Raw genomic sequence first — 18,312 nt, forward strand, 5'->3', positions numbered from 1 at the left:
TAACGCATTCCCCTTACTTCTTTAAATTGATATTTAGATTGACATTGGGAGTGGTTATCCCCAAACAAAGTTGGAAGGGGGTATCTATGAAAAAGCCAGCTTTGAACCAACTGGTTAATATTGAGAAAGCAGGCCAACCCTTTCACGATCAACAAGGTTGTAATTGGTTGGGCAAGTTTTTACTGCATATCCGAGGAAAACAGGACTGAATTAGTTTGATCACTTGGAATACAGGGGCACCACCACTTGTTGATGCAATCTGGTTCTTTGGATCTGCTGAGATCAGTGAATGTCTTTATGCTCCAGGAAAGATGGCTGTTTTCTGATTTCATTGTGGAGGGATATGTAGTTTTTCAAAATATGGCCAAACAGGGCGCACATGGGCGTCCCTCGGGGGGAATTGGAGAGGTTGGTAACTGGGTTCAAACAAGGAACAACGGCAAGAGTAATTAACATCAACAGATCAGAGAAAAATGTACTTGCGGTGGAATTGTGTTTTGACAGCGATGGTAAGCATAAAAGGCTTCTGCTGTTGAACATATATGACCCTTGGGGGGGGAGGGTGGCAGCTGGACTGATACTATCTTCAATAGTATTATGGAAACAATCTTACCCTGGGACTCGGATTACATTATACTTGCAGGGGATTTGAATGCCTACTGTAGAGACACTGTTATACTGGATGCTAATGAATGGGTTGGGGCAAGTAGCACCTTAACACAGTCCAGGACGAATAGGGCCTGACAGCGCTGTTCCAATTTCCTCAGAGACTGTAATCTGGTGATGTTGAATGGGCGCATAAGGCGGGGATGTTTCCCGGGTGGTTATACTTGGCATCGAGGGGATAGTCATGTTACTATTCATTACTTTTACTCTTCATGGGATTTAATTCCCCATATTACAAGCCTCAGCATACTGCCAGGCATGAAAAGTGATCATTCGCTGGCGGTACTACAGATTTCCATGACCTCCAGTAGCGGAAGGGTGGAATTTAAGTTCGGAGGACAGGTTAATAGTGGAGCTAATCGCATTAGTTGGAGTATCCGTAATTTATACAGGATGGGGTGTTACATGGAAAACCGGGCTCAGCAAAATATGGTCGATAATGAGAAGACGGCTGATCTCATTGAACAATGGATGCTAAACTGACTGGATCATTTGTTTTGGCCACACAGACATTTGCATTTCAGGCTGGTAATGGTGACCAAAAACAAAATATGATAAAGCAATTGTAAGTGCAAAACACATACTTAGATTAACCACCAGATGCATTATTAGTGACATGGAAGATCATAAGAAGATTTGCTTAGCCAAAAATAAACATACTAATTGGTTAAGAAGGCCCACATTTTCCTTAAATAACATGCAGCGGCAGTATATACTTAGAGTCATAGCTGGAGGAAGGACAACGTTAATCTGGGAAGCATTGGGAGACTGTAGGGGCAATGCACAGGTTTGCCCTGCTAATCCGATTTCTGCCTCTGTATGATCAATATACATCAACAAACATTTTCAACCTAGAAAAGACCTCTGTAGATACAGGTCCAGTTTGTTCTTGCATGCAATTTGAATTAAAGTATGATAAAGAGGATATCGACATTTTTATTAAACAGTTAAACCGTTCTAAATCTCCCGGACCCAATGGTTTGGCCAATGTGGTATTAAAACAGAATCCAGAAGTAGGGTGATGATCTTGTTCAGTAAATTGTGCTTATCCAGCAAAATCCCCAGTTCATGGCAGCAATCAATAATTATCTCAGTCTTCAGGAAGGGTAGTAGGAGCCTGCCATCTAATTATCAGCTACTGTCCATGTTGGACTGAACTGGAAAGCTGTTTGCCACCCTTCTCCTAGCAGTTAAGCAGGCCTGGGTAGACTTTAAGGGGGCTGCTAGGAACTTTCCAGATGGGATTTAGGGGAAATTCCTCCACATCACATAATGTGCTCCTCTTGGATGCTCAGATTGGAAAATCCCTGGCAGTTGGTTAATCTCCCCTAAATGTGTTATATGTTGATTCTGCTCGTGGCATTTGACACAGTAAATCAAAAAATACTGTGGCAAAAGCTCATAGGCTTTGGTGTATCGCCTTGGCTTCTGGAGGCGATCAGGTAGTTAGTTACATGAATCCACTTACGTCTACATGCAGCTGGATGGTGGAGGGGCCATCACTGACCCAGTACTCACTAATCATGGGGTTAAACAGGATTGTGTGCGGGCCCCTCCCCGCTCCCTGCTATTCAACGCATGCATCTCGGACCTATCTGACCGCTTGGGGAAAGCTAATGGTTGCTCGCCAAAGATAGCTGGTGAGCATGTTCGCTGGCTGTCCTACGCAAATGACATCGTATTGTTTGATTACACTTATGTGGGTTTGCGTCACACAGTCAGCAAGCTTTGTAGATGAATATGATTTGGTCCTTCACACCCAACAAACAAAGCTTATGTACTATGGCAAATGTTGTAAGAAAGCCCCCATGATGCTTGAGTACCTCCGTGTGGAGTTTAATAAGGACAATTATGTTGAACTGATGGCGGAAAAAAGTGCAAAGCAATTATTCAGACTTTATTGATTAAAAAAAAGTGCTAAAAATATGCAAGGGTGTAGTTATGCAGGGATTGGCCTGCTTTATATGCAACGTTGTTGTCCTGCCGTAGTCTATGGATTGGAAGCTCTCTATGCTTGATTTGGGCTGGCTAAAAGTAATAGTGTGCACATTCAGGAGATCAATTTTAGGCTGACCTGCATCAGTTCTGGTTGAGTTGGTGCGCCTTGAATATGGGTTACTCTTGCTGTCCTCATTGGTACTAAGGAGGAGGAGAATACTGCTTATTAAGGCCTGGAAGGACCCTAAGTGTCCACTGCTGATGAGGGATAAACTTATGGGCAACAAATTATTCTTGTGGGCCTCACTAACCTTGGAGCGGTTTGAAATATTGAACTGGTACCCAGGTTGGACTATTGATTTTTACCAATTAAGGACTGAAAAAGGGTTGGATTGGGTGACCAACTGTTCCCACATTGAGGCGCTCAGGAAATACCCCGACCATTGTCTGCTGAGCAAAAAATTCTCATCACCACAGTGTTATCTACAGAAATGTCCATCTAGCCGGGTCCGTAGATTCCATCTATTATTAAGGTTGGACCATCTTCCTACTTTGTCTAATAGAGGCCTGAAAAGTGTTATCCCACAGAAGTTGCCTGAGCTCAGACATAATAGAGACTGCACGACATATAATGACCTTGTGTGCCCCTGAAGCAACAGTACATAAAATGGCTTGCCCGATTCATGTATAACATTGAACATTGGGAGCTTTTTGGAAGTACTGCCTTCATTCCAATAATGTTTCGCTAATAATCACACTTTATAATGTATGCAAAGCTGTGAACACCAAACTGGATGAACTAAAAATGTCATTATGGGTTTTTAATGTTTATATAAATGATGAGTATTATAAGCAATGTGATTCTTTTAATTGTTGAATAGTTTGAATATGTTTTGATGCGTAATTAGTGGTAATTTAAAATAATTAAATGATATGATAAGTTTAATGTTGATGCATTTCTTTTAAAATGTGAAATAGTTCTTGGGAACCAAGAACAAATTAGATAAAATAAAATCAGAAAATACAAATAAATCACAGACCTAGCTCGAGAGCAGCAGAGGCTGTACAGGGTATGGGTAGCCCGAGTTTGGGCTGGCATCTTTTTTTTTTTTAAACATGTTTATTTTTGGTCGACACATAGGAGACTCATACATTACAGATTATTAACTCATCATCAATTGTCCAGCCCATTAGTCCCTTTACTTTAGGCTAGCCCCCCTCCTCTTAACCCTCAGTCTAGATCCAGCTCTCGCTCCCCCGTCTGCCGCACCATGTCCGCGCACTCAGCCGCTAGAGCGTTTGCCACCAAGCGTGGCTTATATGTTAGGGCTGGATAACTCCTGTCGTAGTCTATTAATGGAGCCCAAATGTTTTTGAAGCGGTGAAGGAGACCCCTGCTTGCCGCCGTAATTTTCTCCGCTATGAATATGTCCCATATTTTCAGCCACCATAGGATCACCAGGGGGCCTTCCGGAGATTTCCACGTTCGGGCCACCGTGATTTTAACAGCTAGCAGTAAGTGAGTTAGGAGGGCAGCCGCTCTGCTAGATCTTGGGTATATGCCAGAGATCGGGGCTCCTAATAGGATTGGTTCTGGCTCCAGGGGTAATGTTATCTTCGTTACGTCCTCTATGGCCAGGATGCATTGGGACCAGAAGTTTGCGACCACAGGGCATGACCACCACATATGCATGAATGATCCCTGTTGGCCACATTGGCGCCAACATCGGGGATCTAAGGCTTGGTTAATGTGGTGTAGTCGGAGAAGTAGTTTATGGGCGCACTCTCGGTTAGTGATGCAATAGGAGGAGGACCGAGTGCGGGTCCAAATGTCTATCCACGTCTGGTCATCTATTGAGTGTCCCAGGTCCGCTTCCCATTGGGCCATGTATGTTGTCCTGACCGCTAGGGCGCTTGTCTGCAACAGTTTGTAGAACGTTGAGATTCGTCCTCGGTGTGGGGGATCTGCAATTGTCAGTTCTGTGGGGTCCAGATCTCTTGTCGCTGCAGTGCGAGTAGATGGATGGGAGCACCAATGTCTTAGTTGAACATATGAAAATCTATCAGTTTCCCGTAAGCTAAAGGAGCTCTTGCATTGATCAAAGGTGAGTGGTTTATCCCCCTCATAGAGCTGACCCAAAGTGCTAAGGCCTCCTGCAATCCAGTTCCTAAAGTTTGCGGGGTGTGCTCCCGGCGAGAATGTCGGGTTATGAAATACTGGGGCTGCTGGGCTCAGGTCTCGGGGGATACCCCTATGCTTACGAGTCCATTCCCATGCTTTCAGGGTATGCTTGGTGGAGGATAGCATGGTCGGCCATGTTCTCCGTGCGGCTGGGGGCAGATGCAGAAGGAAACGGAGAGGGAGGGGTAAGCGGTACTGCTCAATCTCTGCCCATCGTGGTCGGTTCGAGCCAATAGTCCAAGCTTGAGTGCAGGCTAATTGTGCCGCTATCTGATACTTCTGGTGATCTGGGATCCCTAGGCCTCCTAGGTTGGAATTGGTCAGCATAGTTCTCAGTGGGATCCTTGCTTTTTTCCCCCCTCCAAATGAACCGCAAAGTATTCCTCTGGAGGCGCTGAAGCGGGGGCCGGGGGATCATAATTGGGAGGGCTGAGCAAGCGTAGAGAAGTCGTGGGAGGAGGTTCATTTTACACACCGTTATGCGGCCTAGCAGCGATATCTCCTGCGGGAGCCAGCGATCCAGGTCCTCCTCTAGGGTCTTGAATAACGGCTGAAAGTTCGTCCGATAAGTGTCTTCCGGGCAGGCTGGAATCCGGACACCCAGATAGGGTATCGCCTCTTCTGACAATTGGATAGAACAGAGGGTTCTGAAGGACGTTTTATCGTGCGGGTCCAGTCGCACCCCTAGGGCTGCTGATTTCATAAAGTTTATGGCAAATCCCGACACCTTGCCGAAAGCGTGAATTTCTGCCAAGGAGGACCTCAACGATTGGGCGGTATCAGTTATGGTTAGCATTACGTCGTCCGCGTATAACGCTATCTTATGTTGGGAGGGGCCTACTTGGGGGCCTTTGATTCTGGGGTTAAGGCGGATTCGTTGGGCCAGGGGTTCCATGAACAAAGCGAACAGGGGGATAGGGGACATCCTTGCCTGGTTCCACATGATAGGGGTATCGGGTTAGATAGAAGCCCATTGACTCGGAGCAAGGTGTTCGGAGATTGATAGTTCGCTAGGATATATTTCTGGAAAGTGGGACCAAAGTGGAAGGACTCCAGGGTGAGCCGGAGAAATGACCAGTCCACCTTGTCGAAAGCCTTGGTCGCATCCAAGGCCAGGACTGCCAATTTTCGCGAGTCTTGCTGTGTAATTTCAATTAAGTTCAGGACTCTGCGTATGTTATCTACTGCGGCTCTGTTCATAATAAACCCCGTCTGGTCCGGGTCGATGATGTCTGGGAGCACCTTCGCTAGTCGGTTAGCCAAGACTTTCGAGTATATGTTTGCATCCAGATTTAATAGGGAGATTGGTCTATATGCTGTGACGTCTTTTGGGTCTCTTCCTGGTTTTAGAGCGAGAACAGTAATCGACTCTTGCATAGACGGCGTGATTGTCTCAGAAAGAGCGAAAGAGTTGAAAAGCGTCGTCAGCGGGGCTAACAGCTGGGGGCGGAACATTTTGTAAAAGCGGGTCGAGAACCCATCCGGGCCCGGGGCCCTCGGTTTTAGGCTCTTGATAACATTGTCAACCTCTACGGTTGTGATCGGGGTCTCTAGCTCATCTCTGGTCGAGGGAGAAATCTGGGGAAGGGCCGCATTCCGCAGATAGGATTGTTGGTCTTCACGGGATCTCGGGGACGCCGTCATCGTATCCGTGAGGTGGGCTACTGCAATGTTCAGTTTATCTTCTTCCGCAAACTGGACTTTCCCCCGAGGATCACGAAGGCCTAGAATAGCGTTTCTCTTCCTAACCTTCGCCAGCTTTTCCACCAAGAATTTGTTAGCCTTATTTCCCTTGGCATAATAACTTTGTTTAGTTCTGGCTAGAATATGGGCTGTGTCCTCCGCATAATGTGCCTCCAGCTTCTTTCGAGCCATCTGCAGGGTCCGGTGTGTCTTAGGCGTCCAGTTCTTTGCCTTACATACTGCTTCCGCTCTCTCTACTTCTTCTTGCAGGGCCTGGCGGGTCTGCTTTTTCTTCCTATGATAGGCCGCCCCTTGCGAGATTAAGACCCCTCTTACAACTGCCTTCATCGCGTCCCATGTGGTGGCCGGAGAGGTGTCCTCATTCTTATTTTCTTTAAAGAAATCTTTGATGGCTTTCGCTGTTACATCTCTCAGCTTCATGTCTCCCAGAATCGGGTTGTACAATGACCACTTGCGCTTTGGGAGAGGGTCCGGATCGTGAGCTCTTAGCGTTAAAATGATTGGGGCGTGATCTGATAGAATTCTAGGGCCAATGCTTACATCGTCAGTATAGGCTAACATTTGGGGGGTAGCCAAGAGCAGATCGATGTGGGAGTAGGTTCTGTGTACATAAGAGTAGAATGAGTAGTCACGGACCTCTGGGTGCAGTACTCTCCAAGTGTCCACCACATCCAAGGCTCGAAATAATTTGAGGAGGGCCGTAGCAATGCTGTAGTCTTTACGAGTCGGGGGTGGGATTTATCTTTGATTGGATCAGGGGCCCCGTTGAAGTCACCTCCTATTATCGTCTGGCCCTCCACGAACGGCAGCAAGGCTTCCGCCAAGGCTGAGTAGAACTCTTCCTGTTTTTCGTTCGAGGCATAAATCGAGACCAGTGAGTATAGTTGGTTGTGGATCCGGCATTTGATCGCCACGAAACAGCCTTCAGGACAGAGCAAGGTGTCTAAGATTTGTGGACTAAGGACCTTGGTGAATAGTATCGCCACCCCACCTTTCTTGGTGCCATTCGATGCTAGAAACTGTAACGGGAAATGTCTGTCCCGCAGCCTCGTGAAATCTGCTGGGATCAGGTGGGTTTCCTGCAGGAACACCACCGAAGCCTCTTCGTTCTGCAACCGTTGCAGCATGGATTTCCTCTTCTGTGGTGCATTTAAGCCTCTGACATTGATCGTCAGGAACCTGACTTTGCGGTGTGGTTGAGAGGTTCCGCTGTCATCCATCTGTTCCTGGGGCGACGTCCGAGGGGAGGGGCGGTGGGTATCAGGCAACATCTATGGGCTTGGTGTCTGTGCAGTTCTCCATTGGTCGAATTTTATGAAACCTCCAACGGGAGGGTAAACTTGTCTTCTTGAGGGAGGCCGATCTTTCCTGTTCGGCGGTTCCCATGGCCAACCGGGCCTTCTCTGTAACTCTGCTCCCAGCCAACGGGGCTGGGATCCAACCACCACGTAGGGCTGGTCTCCAAGGGTGAGTTGATGACATACTCCTTGGAGTGGGGTATGGGCCGGTCGGGACCCGCGGCGTTACTGGTTCCTATTTTCCTCTAAGGATCGGTCAACGAATGACCTCCGGTCCGGGATGTATCATTTTATCCTTCGGCGTCTCTGTGACTTCGACCAGGGTTGCTGCTGTTGTCTCTGGGGTAGCTGCTCCGCCCCCTCCGGCGAGTGCTGCAGGGTCTGAGCGGTCGAGGCCTCCGGCGAGCTTGGGTGTAGGATGGATTCCGCGTCCTCTAGGTGGCTGATTCTGTGCTGGATTCCCTGAAACGAGAATTGGAGAGTGGAGGGGAATAGCCATCTGTAGCGAATCTGCTGGTTCTGTAGGAATAGCGTTAGAGGTCTAAGGGCTCTTATTTTCTGTAGAGTCGTTAACGAGAGGTCCTGGAAGATCTGCAGCGGGGAGCTCATGAACGAAAGTTCATCTTTGGTGCGGCTGATGGCCGAGATGGCCTCTTTAGTGGTGTAGAAATGGACCCTGGTAATAACATCCGGGGGCCCGTCTGAATCCACCCCCCATCTTGGGCGAAGCCTATGAGTGCGATCCAGGATAAGTTGGGTCTTATCCATGTTCGGGATGAGAGCTTGGAAGAAATTGCTGATGTACTCTGGCAACTTTTTGTCTGGGATGGTCATCGGGACCCCTCGGATGCGCAAGTTATTTCGTCGTGCCCTGTTTTTTAGGTCTTCTTGCTTGAACTCCAGCACTTCATCCTTGTTCTGCAGCGCCAGGATCTCCCGTTTCATGTCCAGGATCGTGGCGTCGTGACTCTGGGTCAGGTCCTCCACCTCGCCCAGCCTCTGTTCCGCCTCAATCAGTCTCTGATCGGTCTGGTCCATCCGCGCGGTGAGCCCTGACATACATGATCTGAACTCCGCCTTGATGTCCTGCATAAAGGCCTGGATGTCTTCCTTAGTGGCTAATTTTCCTTGCTCCTCGGGGGGTTTTTGTGGGGTCACTTTAGGGGGAGGGTCCGGCTTCTTCGCTCTGTCCGCAGCCAATAGCATAGTGGAGATGTCCGGAGATTTGGCTGATTTCGTTGGCTTTGGCATTGTGCCGAAACGAGGGGCTCCGGGCTGGTGTGACCGCAGTGCTTAGAAAAAAAATGGAGCTCTTCAATCTAAGGAGGCAAGAGGCCGAGATCCCAGGGGAAATAGATGCGACTTATGGGGGGGGAGGAGACTCAGGGGAACAGGCAGTCTATCAAGAGTGACAAGGATCCTCAAGCCGGGCCTCCCCGGCGCCAGAAAGGGGCCGCCGTAGAGAAGCCTCCAACGTGAATCACTGAGGGGAGGTGGGTGGCCCGAATCAGGCAGGGCTGAGTTGTGGACAGCAGGGGAGGGCCGGGGCGCCCCAGGAAGTTCACCAGATGGGAGGGGGGGCTCCAGAAGGGCACCCGGGGATCACAGCCCGGGCGGGGGACACCGCCCGGTCTTCTGGGCAGCAGCGGTCAGCCGGCACTTAGTTAAGCCTTAAACATTCTCCTACCTCATCAGGGCCCAGGCGCTGGGCAGGTTACTGGTGCTGGGGAGGAGCCGACAGTTAGACGATCCTATCTGGGGACTCCAGGGATGGCGATGGGCCCGGCCGGCAGAATGAGAGTGGGCCGGGGCTGCCCTGGAAGGAGGAGCCGGAGTACATGTTGATGTAGGGGCCGGCGATAGGGACTCCCGCTCACAGCAGCATCCGTGTTGGGACTGGTGAGGCACAGTCGGGCAGGCAGCAGTCCCTGTGGAACCCCAGAGGAGGCCAGACTGGAGGCAGTCAGGTCATCCGTCGCTGTGGGGGGAGGGGTGCCCGTCTCACCACAGCAGCATCGGGGGCCCCTTTGTGTCCCCAAGCTCCAGGCCCTCGGGCAGGGCAGGGGGCCACGCGATCACCGCTCCCCGATGGCCACGCTCCCGGGATTGCCGGATTCCCCGCGGGGCCGTCTCTCACTTCACGGGCGTATCCTCGATTCGGGCCTCCGACGAACCCAGCACAGGGAGGACAGAGGAGGGGAGGGCCACCCAGCCACCGCGGAGCAGGGGCTGTCGGCCCGTGTCGGATCGGGTCCAGCCTTCAAAGAACCGATCCGAGGCTCAACGCGTACCGCTTCGGGAACGGCGGGGATATTTCTTCATGTCCGCCATTTCGGAAGCCCCATCAGGAGGTGGGTGGCACCGGGAAGACGGGCCGAATCTCATCCCCTGGAGCGATATTGTCGCCCCCCCCCCAGGCAACAGCTGACTCCTCAGGGGTTCACCTCACTCATGGACCGAAGGTCGCCGCCGACCGATCACTCAAAGTTCAGTAATTGCTTCATTGCCGCGGGTCTCGTATGGAGGCCATCACAGGAGCGGCTTCATCATTCGCGCTCCAGCCCACGCCCCCCGGCTGGCATCTTTTAACAGTAGCGCATTACTGAAAGTTTTGGTCTGTGCATCCATTGGGATAAGTCGTCCCTGTGCTATTGAAAAAGTAATGTTTTGAGACATTTGCAAAACTGGAGAATTGTGGGGGCATTCTGAGCCAATGCTGGGATCCAGTTCCAGAGGGTGGGTGTATGACAAGAGGATTGTTTGCGGGTCCTTATTGCGGAAGAGTTATGATTCAAGACAGCTGGCTGATCTGCTGCACGAGGAGCATGTGTAACCAGATATGTGGATCTTAGCCACCATGTATGCTGGTGTACTACTCCGGACTTCGTTATTGAAACATGCAGTCTTGGAGAGGAAGCCAATGTAGTTTGCGTAGAATGGGGGTGATTTCTACATACACGTAATAAGATGTGCTGCAGCATAAAAGACTGCTTTTAGGGGAGACAAGTGAGCAGCTGGGAGCCCCATCATGGGGGCATTTCCGGCAATCAATGTGCGAGACCACAAGGCCCTGCACTGCGGTCTGGAAGTCCTGCGACGGGATGAAGGGTTTAATTTTATGAAGGGTGAAGATTTGGAGCCAGGCCGTTTGGGCCTTCTTGGCAATATGTTTCTGGAAAGACAGGCTGTCAGTGGTGAAGCCTAAGGATTTAGCTGAATCCGAGAGATGCAGATCAAATTCGTCTAGGAGCATATCATTAAGCCATTGCTGAACACACTATTTAGCGGGGGGATCAATGAGGATGAATTCAGTCTTAAATGGATTAAGTTTGAGGTAGGCAGTCAACATCCAGAATTGGATGATGGCTTGGTAATCACGTAGACGACCGATGTCCTGTGGGCTTTATACTGATGTACAAATCAGTATCGTCCACATGTGGCTGTATGGCTATATCTGGATCTTTGAGGAGTGTGCCCCGAGGCTCCATGTAAGGACAAAGGATTGGTGAGAGGACGGAGCCTTGGGACACTGTGCAGGAGACAGGAATTCAGTTAGAATGTAACATGTTAATCTGGACAGTCTGGTGTCTGCTCAAGAGGTAGGAGGCAAACCAATTCATGATAGTACCAGAGAATCCCTTCCTGACGGCGAGGAGGATTTAGTGGACGACTGTTGGATGCAGCCAAGGAGGACAAGGATGCATGAGTTGCCCTCATCTACGATTTGGAGGGCATCATCCACCACCTGAATGGTGGCTGTCTTGGTGCAGAACCCTGACTGATAGTCATTTAGGAGGTGTAGTTGTTAGATTCTGGCAAGTAGTTGGGTAGCAACTACTTTTTCCAGGATTTCTCCAAGAAAGGGGCGGCACAGAATGGGTCTCCAGTTGGCCAGGTCACCTGGGTTCTTTTTTAACAATAGAGGTCATATGAGACCAGTCTTCATGGTGTGAGGCAATTCACTTTCTGCAAGGAAGAAATTAACGATGCAGAGGAGTGCATGGACAGTTGTTTAATGATGAGGCTGAGATAATATAGTCAAAGTAGGAAGTAGGTTTGAAGGAGGCTATTGTTTTTATGAGGTCTGAGTGATATGGGAGAGAATTCGGTCCAGAGGGGCAATGTGCGTGCCTGGGTGCAGGGGGTGCAAATGCCACGGGAGGTTTATTGGATGTTTTGTCAGATTTTGTCTATTTTTTTCAATTAAAAAATTGGTTATTTCTGTAGCATTGTACTCAAGTGGCTGGCATCTCAGGGCCAGGTGAGGGTTTGGTACAATACTTTGCCACCTTCAAAGACGGCTTTGCTCCTGTTAGGAGTACCGGGATGGTGGTGGAGTAGGAAGCAGCTTTGGCCTCGGCAATCAGAATCCTGCATTTGGCACAGAGACATTTTTGAGGTTTGTGAGATTTCCAGCTTCATGTTTTTTGGGCCACCATTTCTCTATGTCTCTAATTGTGCGTTTGTTAGGGAAAGCTCTGCTGTGCACCAAGGGGCAGATGGTTTGGTCTTAGCGTGGCTGTATTTTTTGGGGGGCATGAGTGTCCACCAGTTTCCTAGCGGAGCTGTTGAATAATTCTAGGATGAAGAAGGCATTCTCTTTGATGCAGAAGTCTGCTTCTAGCTCATTCACCAGGACGGATTTGAAGGAGCAGCACTAAGTGTGGGAGCATTCAACCTGACCTTTGTGGGCTGTGGTCGAGTGGGTGATAATGCGATGGCGGTGTGGTCAAACCACTCGATTGGGACAGAGTCTGTGCCAGTGATGAGGGTGGATGATGTAAAGACTAAATCTAGGGTGTTGCTTTTGTTGTGCGTGGGGGAGAGTGCAATTTGCTTAAGGCCCATAGATGCTTTCAGGGCAAAAAGCATGCTTCTAGTGTGGTTGTCAGTGTGAGATTCAGGGACGATAAAATCTCAGAGAAAGACATTATTAGTGTGTGCTTATTTGGCTGGGGGAGAGTAATTTATAGCTGTCGGCAATGAAAGTCACTCCTGTGAGGTGGTCTGTAGATGAGGTGGAAGGTGATGCATTCCTTGTGAAATAAAAGGGACTCAGCAGGCAAGCAATTCTAAAAAACCTATTATGGAGAGGGGATGATTGAGCATGGCCAATCGCTCCTGTGAATGACTACAACTCTGCTTCCTGCCCCGTCAGCATATTGGATACAGTAGCCTGTAGTTAGGAGGACCTCAAACACAGCAGGTAAGGATGGGATAAACCATGTTGCAGGGATGGAGAGCATCAAGGTGGTTGTGCCATATGCGGTCAGCGATCTCTGAGGCATGAGCAACTACGGAGCAAGCATTAATCAAGATGAGGGGAGTGTGGTCCATGGGTGTTGGATGGAGGCAATGGTGATATTGGTGAGGTTTGCAAGGGTAGCTTGCCTGGACTGTCCAGGGAGCTGGGCCATTCAAACAATAGCGAGTATCGGGGTAGGCGGTGGAAGGAGGAGACCCATGGTGAGGTCTTTTGGCAAGTAATAGCAATAGCGACTACTTGTAAGAGGAAAGCAGTTCTGGCTCCATCAGGCTCAAACAGGTGAGATCCTCCTCTGGTGAAATAGGTGATGAAATAAGCGGTGGGAAAAGCAACTGACTGGCACATCCTAGTCACTTGACCAGCAGCCTCCTCATTGCAGTTTGCCAGGAACTGGCCTGCAGTCCTTCCGTAGCTGCTTGGAAGGCATTAAACCTGGTGGTGGGCTGAGTGGCAGAACCTGGTCATGTGGCCAGTAGCATTCTCAATGCCGTCTGTCTGGGGATCTTAGTTCCCTGGAAGGCATGAAATCTGGTGGTAAGCAAAGCAACTGAGTGGCAGTGCCTGGTCACAGGACCAGCAGCCTCCTTGAGGCTGTCTGCCCAGAGCTGACCTGGACTCTTCAGACTGTCAAGTCATATCTTCTGGTCTCATCTCAACTTTTATGCTGCAATGAATTCTCACTTAATCAAGTAATATGGCGTTCATCCTCCATTCCAGTGGCTGGAACGGGGATAACAGCCCAGCACCCCAAGTTATCGGCCGAGCGAAGCAAGGGCCAATAGCGAGGGCTCTGGGGTTGCGTATTCCACCTTCCCCAGTAATTAATCTTTGCACAAAGACCGTAGAGGGGCAACTAAAAGCCAACTCTGCTGATGTCGCATCTGCTAATGGAGCCCCAAGATATGTAGACTATGCCCTGCTTATCGTCAGAACTCACTAGGAGATTGCAGGTGCTAATAAATATACAGATTTTATGTGTTCAACTGACCTAAACGTTAATGACAAAATCAAAGGTCCTGGTGATTGGACAGAATTATGGATCCCCTTTATCCTTTACTCAAAACAATATCAAATTGAAGTGAGTTCATCATTTTACATATTTATGTGTGGTGTTCTCACACAACTGGCATGGGAAGACATATATAAACAAGCTCACTCCATGGCTTAGGCCTATAGTACCAGTCCATATCTACCATCAAACATATTTATGGTGCCAAACTGCGAGGAATTTCTCCTCATATTGCACAGATCAGCTCCTCTTCTTACAATTCAGAGTGAATTAAATCAAAAGTATATCCCTGACAAATTCAGACAGATGCCCATGTGGATGTCATTATGGTACAATCCAAATGCAGTGTTATCATACAGGATTCTTAGTGATACCCTTACTAGAGACCATGCTCCTAGAAATCCATGGCTGGATTAGGTTTGCAAGAACCTAGCGAGAGTAAACGCTGAAGCCTTAATGAAACCAGAAAGTATAACAAAAAAAGATACAGACCTGGTGATTATCAACTTAAAAAGCAACAGGGAATTCAATAGCAAACACTACACTGTTAGAGGAGATCCCTAAACAAATACTGAAAACAAAGATGGAACAAGTAACTTTCCTGTAACTATTGTTCTCCAGCATGGGTCTGGCATGGATTCACATGCTCATGAATATTCCCCGTCAGACTGGGAATCCTTCGTAAAAACTGTATTTCTCCTTTAAATCAATCACTGTCTTCTGGGCCATACTGTCCCCATCCAATGGCAGTCCCCTCCCTAAGCCCCTCCTCTGGTAGATTTGGTAAGCATGTAAAGTAGCAGTATGACCAAGAATAGAGAGGTCAGAGGGAGGGTTTGCATGTGAATCCATGCCAGACCCATACTGGAGAACAATAGTTATAGGTAAGTAACTTGCACCTTCTCCAGCTTGGGGTCTGGCATGGATTCACATGCTCATGAATAACGAATACATAGCAGTACCACATTACACAACCCCAGGGGGTGGCAAAGCTCAAAAGAAGCAATTATCTCTTACCTCCGGAACAGGCTCACCTTAAGCGAACAGGTTGCGTAGCACTGCCTGGCCGATTCTGGACTCCTCCCTGGAATCTCTGTCAACAAAGTAGAACTTTGTGAATGTGTGCGTGGACCTCCATGTAGCAGCCCTGCAGATGTCCAGCATGGGCACACCAGACAGGAAGCCATCGACGCAGTGATTGCTCTGGTGGAGTGAGCTCTCAGACGGCCGGGCAGCGGTCGGCTTGCCAACCGATGACAGTGTGTGATGCAGCCGGAGAGCCACCTTGAAATGGAAGCCTTGCTCAAGGCCTTCCCATGGTTCACAGTACCAATTTTCATGAACAGTTGTAAGGTTTTCCGAAAATCCTCTGTGCGTGCGACATAGAACTTCAGGGCACGCGCAACATCTAGCGAGTGCAAAGCCCTTTCCTCAAGCCACAAAGGCTTGTTGAGGTGAATTCCGACAGAACCTTCGTAATGAAACAGGGGTGCATACGCAGCACCACCCTTGATTCATGGAAAGACAGGTACGGTTGCTTGCAGGATAGGGGCTAGATCTCACCTACCCTCCTGGCAGAGGTGATGGCCACAAGGAAAGCCGTTTTCCACTAGAGAAACTTGAGAGGGGCCTGATGCAAAGACTCGAAAGGGGCCCCCTATGAGCCTTGTCAGAACCACATTGAGTTCCCATGCCAGGGCAGGAGCCTTCACCGGCGGTAAAGATCTGAAAAGTCCTTTGAGAAATTCCTTGACGAGTCAGTGGGACCAGAGTGAAGATCTTCCTGGTGACCTAGTGTAGCGGGAGATAGCCGTCCCGCTTTGGGCATGGATAGCAAGTACGTAGGATCTGTGGGGCCTTGACCCTCAGAGGGGTAATCTTCTGTGCAAGGCACTACATAGCGAATCACTTCCACTAGTGACCGTACCACTTCAAGGTCGAGGTCCAGGCCTTGACGAGGAACTACCTGCAGTCCGCTGGCAACGCATACCCTCCAAACTCTACTGCTACAGGAGCCAAGCCTTGAGGTTCAGCGATCCCGGGTCGTGATGAAGGATCATGCCTCCTTCTCTGATGAGAAGATCCGGAACCACTGGCAGCTTGACCGGAGGCAATGCTGACAGTCTGAGAAGGTCCGGGTACCAAATCTGCCTCGGCCATGACGGGGCGTGGAGTATCAACTTGCATTGACACTGTGAGTTGATGGCTCGTAGCAGAAGAGGGAATGGAGGGAATGCGTAAAGAAACAGGCCTTCCTATGGGAAGGAGAATGCATCCCCCAGGCTCCTCGGTTGGTGGCATCTGCTGACGAAATTCTGGCACTTATAGTTTGCTGCCATTGCAAACAGATCGATCTGGGGTCTGCCTTACTTGACAAATAGGTGGTCCACCTGATCCTGGTGAAGCTCCCACTCATTGTGTTATAAATGGGTAAACCCTACTTAACACAAAGTCTATCTCCACCAGTAGGGAAAATAATGTGTTTGTAACAAGGAGAAATGACAGGGAAAGTAATTCATTATTATGGACCTCAAAAAAACCTACCTAAACTTCGTGATGTTCCGGCAACACAGTCTAGAAAAAATTGGACTGTATGCTGATGAAATATAAAAATAATGTCGATTTATTACAAAATGTACCACAAATGGTTAAAACATCAATGGACCCACAAACACCAAACACAGTGGAAGAATATTAACAAATAACCTAATACCTAGACCTATCGTCTAAACAAACTTCTTACGTAATTGCACAAAACACAACAAGACTCAAAAATAAAACAATAAACATTCTACATGTGTTTAAAAAAAGAAATTCCCGACATGTTTCTGTTCATCAACGACTCAAACGGTTGAACATTCATCAGGGGAAAGCTTCTGTAAATATGCTGTAGACTGCTTCAACACTGTGCACAATGGGTCAGTTTTCACATCTCAAAAATGGATGTAATCTTAACTGTATAATTGCTAGTACAGTGTGCCAATAATCAGAGCTACACGACACACCAATCGATGGGTGCATCTATTGTTTCAAAAAGCGCAAGTAAATTGCCGTAAAACTTGATCCGGGGCGCTTTAGTCAAAAACCAGGTTAAATCTGGAGGTTGAATCTCAAGAAAAGGATCAACAACACTATTTCAATCCGATCTTCAAAGTGTTAATATCCACACTACCTGCCACCGGCTCCACCCGCACCTCAATCCTCCAGTCCTGAGGATTGGCAGTCATGGCAGGAGCGCAGTTCCCTGCTGAGGGAGTCTGAAATGGTGTCCTGGACTCCCGCCAGGTGGAGAGGGACGAGGAACATCCCCTGTCCAACAGCCCATTGCCACAAGTCCCTGGCACTCTCCAAGGAAGAGCAGGATTGAGTGCCCCCCTGCTTCCTGATGTAAAACATGGTGGTGTTGTCAGTGAAGATCCTCACCACCTTGCCTTTCAGAGATGGGAGGAACAACTTCAGGGGCCAGAACACTGCCTGTAGCTCCAGGATGTTGTTATGAAGATCCTTCTCCTCCGTTATCCACAGGCCTCTAGCATGTGGACGTCCAGTGTGCACTCCTCATCCCTCTACAGAGGCGTCCATGGTGACCATCTCCTGATATGGCAGGCTTTGAAATCGCAAGCTGTGGGCAATGTTGGAGCGAACGCCCCACCATCCCGTTGCCTGCCGGAACTCATCGTTGAGTGAGTTTTTGTCTGTGAAGCTTCCCGGACAACTGTATCCAACGGGCGTCCAGTTATTCTTGAAGGGGTCACACCTGCAACCTGCAAAGTCGAACGAGGTAGATGCAGGATGACATCATGCCCAGTAACGACTTAGGTCGCACCGTGGCCCTGTTCGTTGACGACAGCCATTGCACCTTCCCTAGAATAGCTGCTATCCTCTAATTTTAGAGCAACGATATGCAGGACACCATATTGAGTCTGGTGCCTAGGAACAGCAGGCTCTGTGATGGCGTTAAGCAGGACTTTGGATAGTTGACAGAGAATCCTAGATCCGTTAGTAGTCGAACGTTCACCTCTGTATGTCCGTCGGCCAGCTCCCACGACCGGGCACGAATCAGCCAGTCGTCCAGATACAGATATACGTGTATGCCCTGTAGATGGGCCACCACTGGTGCCAGGCATTTCGTGAACACTCTGGGGGCCAACTTCAAGCCGAAAGGCAGGGCCTTGAACTGGTAGTGCTGTCCCTGCACCAGAAATCATAGAAACGTTCAATGTTTCTTGTGAATTGGGACGTGGAAGTA

The sequence above is a fragment of the Ambystoma mexicanum genome, chromosome 3q (genome assembly GCF_040938575.1).
Source record: "Ambystoma mexicanum isolate Mex_15411 chromosome 3q, UKY_AmexF1_1, whole genome shotgun sequence".
Lineage (NCBI taxonomy): Eukaryota > Metazoa > Chordata > Amphibia > Caudata > Ambystomatidae > Ambystoma > Ambystoma mexicanum.